This window comes from Microtus ochrogaster, chromosome 24 (genome assembly GCF_000317375.1).
Source record: "Microtus ochrogaster isolate Prairie Vole_2 chromosome 24, MicOch1.0, whole genome shotgun sequence".
Taxonomy (NCBI): domain Eukaryota; kingdom Metazoa; phylum Chordata; class Mammalia; order Rodentia; family Cricetidae; genus Microtus; species Microtus ochrogaster.
The window spans coordinates 32,790,219-32,793,588 of NC_022024.1; positions in this window are offsets into that span (position 1 = coordinate 32,790,219).

A 3,370-nucleotide genomic window follows, 5' to 3' on the forward strand; every position below is an offset into this window, starting at 1 on the left:
AGCAAGGGAGGGACGAATGGATGTCTGGGCAGCTGTAGTGCATCTGGACATGTCAAGAGAAAACTGTTTTATGGTCAAACTATGATGGCTTCCCTCTTTTTTCTGTTCTGACTACTTGGTGATGTTGCCTTCCTGGGTATTAATATTTGTTACTAGCCTTGCTCTTATACCCCCAGTCACTCCAAAATAATAGTTGTCTCTCAGTCCCTTAGGTGTCTCTGGACTCCTTGTGGCTATTAAAACTTTCAGGTGTTCGAGTTCTCTGTATTCAAAATCACGGTGTTCACGTTAATCTACATGATTCTTCCTGTGTTCTTCAAATCACCTCTGGACTTCTACAGTACAAAATAAGCCAAAAAGATTCTGCAAGTGCTAAGTAAATAGTTGTTACACTATTGTTCAGGGAATTATGACAAGGGGGGCGGAAGTCACCACCCCCAAATGTTCAACACAGACATAATTTTCCTTTGAATAATTTCACTGTGCTAGCAGCTGAATCACAGACATGAAGAGCTGACTGTCATAATGTACAGTCCCCATGCAAACATCTGGGCTCATTAGTGTTAGGCATCTGGGCTCTTTCAGAGATTCACCAGTCTGACCACGGATACATTTTAACAGAGGAGAGGCTTTTACTCCTTTACAGGTCTACACCCAGGACTCCCAACTGCAGCACCCCGCCTGCTCAGCCAGGGGCTTTTAAGAGCAAAGAACACAGTGACATTCTGTATACGCACAAGCAGGAGATCATCTTGTGCAAAGCACACTTTTGCTCACAGAAGCAGAATGGGCTGTGTTAAAGTTGTAAGAGACCAGACAAATTAACCCTTAGCATCCCTCAACATTTGGAAGTCCAATTTCACTGATCTCCAGATGGTGTCTGTCAAGTGGAACTATCCTGGGACAGATGGAGACTGGGGACAGAAATTAAAGTTTAGGAAAACCTTACATTTAGAATAAGGAGTAGGTGGGGCAGCTCAGGCTGTTGACTGACAGAGGAGCTTCTCTGGAGTCCATCCGACCACATCGCAATTCCCCGAAGTTTACATTTGAGCTTAAAATTTACAAAAAGAGATAAGCACTTTAGATATATTAGCATTACCACCGTTAGTAAGCTTACAGAAATCCAAATTGTTGAAAAAAGCAGTAGACCAGCGCCTTTGAGTCATAGTGAAAGAGTGGGGGCTCAAAAAATGATTTTGGATTAAAAGCACTAACACTCTATCCAGAGGACTGTATAGATATAGATGTATAGACATAGGTATAGGTAGACAGACAGATAGATTGGAAAGAGATGTTTTAGCAAGACGAGAAGCACCTTTTAGTCTATACTTAGAAAACAACCAAAGGAAGTTTTAAAATTTGACCTTGTCAATATGAGAGTAGTCAGTGCTTTACCAGAGCCAAATTAATAACTCATCAGAACTCCATCGATTAATATGCTAACACTCTGATCCTTTGAAGTCTTAACATCATATGTGTCTCTAAATTTTATTTTTATTATTATTATTGTTATTTAAGATTTTTTTATGAATACAGTGTTCTGTCTGTATATATTCCTGCAGGCCAGAAGAGGGTGCCAGATCTCATTACAGATGGTTGTGAGCCACCATGTAGTTACTGGGAAAGAACTCAGGACTCTGGAAGAGCTGCTGGTGCTCTTAACCTCTGAGCCGTCTCTCCAGTCTTATTAGTAATTTTTTAGTTATTTTCTCAGACCCTTACAACTTACATAAACCTCAAACCTTTTCCATTTTCCATTCAATCATTCACCACAAGACACAAATTTGAGAGCAGCCAGTGCAAAGCAAGTTTTTTTAAATAGAGGAATGGCCAAAAAAAAAAAAAAAAAAAAGTTACATTGAAGCTTGTTTTGTGAGCTTGCCTTTCTCACCTGGAGACCTAGGAACTCTAGAAAAAGCAAGTCCCGGTGTTCACACATGCAATGCCTTGACCAGGCAGCAGCTGCTAAACTGTAGAGTTATGGTTAGCCCTCAACATCATCAGGGATCTGAGAAGGAAAATTCTAGCAGGAAATACAAACCGAGTGGCCTCTTTATCAATGGCATGACAGAGACTTCCCAGCTACCTGGATGATGACCCTACGACCCCAGTCTCCTGGTCATGCTCAGTAATATCAGTGGCAGCAGAATGGCTTCAGTCTCCAGTGGTCATACAGGGCAACGTTAACTCTTAGCCTGCCATCAGCCTTTGGCTGCCAGACCCCAAAGATCTGAGACGCTTTGCTGTGGTGAGGAACTTGGGAGACTGGCCTACCTCGATGAGGCAAAGAGGGGCGGTGGGTTCTCTAGTACCCCAGTTGTCCACAGTCTCCGCTGGGTCCTGAGGTGGGTGAGGCAGAGGACAGTTTTTCCCTGTGGTTGCCTTTACCATAATCCAGGAGGACTGGTCTTTCTTCTCTGGAGGAAATCTTAGGACTGCCACTCCAAGCTGGCATTTTGTCTATCATGGGAAGCCCTTTTCATTAAATACTTTAAGCACCGTATTCAGCAGGTCTCTGACAAGTTTTTGAGGGTCATCTATTAAGTTTATCTGGCTTTAAATAAACTTTGCTTGTTTTAGGCTTAACCTTGAAAACATATATAGAGGGGTAAATAAAGCTTTTCCCTGACAAACACATCACATCTGTTCTTAGTGTGACTATAGACATAGTTCTGAGCACATTAAAGAATTTGTTCATTTATAACATGACTATTAACCTGCATATCCTAATAATAGCCTTAAAAATTACAATTCTTGAATTAAAGCTCTTTTAGTACCAAAATAAAACATTAAATCATAAATGCAGCCCAGAGAGAGTGGGAGTTTTGGAAAACCATAAATAAAGTCCACAGAGAGATTGGGAACCTTAAAAATTTTTTGATCCTTTCATAGTGTATTATTATAGAATATCACAGTTTCTTGGATGCCTCAGTTTATCAAAACAGCTAAATCTTGATTAAGTTATATATAGTTTCAAGCTAATTTCTATTCACCTGTGTTTTGTTTCATTGAGACAACTTCCTTTCTGGAGCTTTCCTACTCGGTTCTGCTTCTGCAAGCATTTTCTGTCTTGATCCATTTAAATGTCGTTGTCAGGCCTAGTCCTCAGGGTCCTCAGCTGGTATATTCTGTTAGCTCAGGTATGCGTCTGGCAATAGCCTTCTCTTTGAAGTGAAAATTAGAGTTGGCAAAATCACTAGAAGAATATGTCAAAGGCCACCGGTGTCATTTGCAGACTCAATGAATTTTGAGAACTTTCAAGGACAAACATTTTGGTTTAACCCATGATGTCATTCTGAGAGAAAGCTGACATCATTCTGAGATAGAGCTGACATCATTCTGAGAGAAAGCTGACATCATTCTGAGA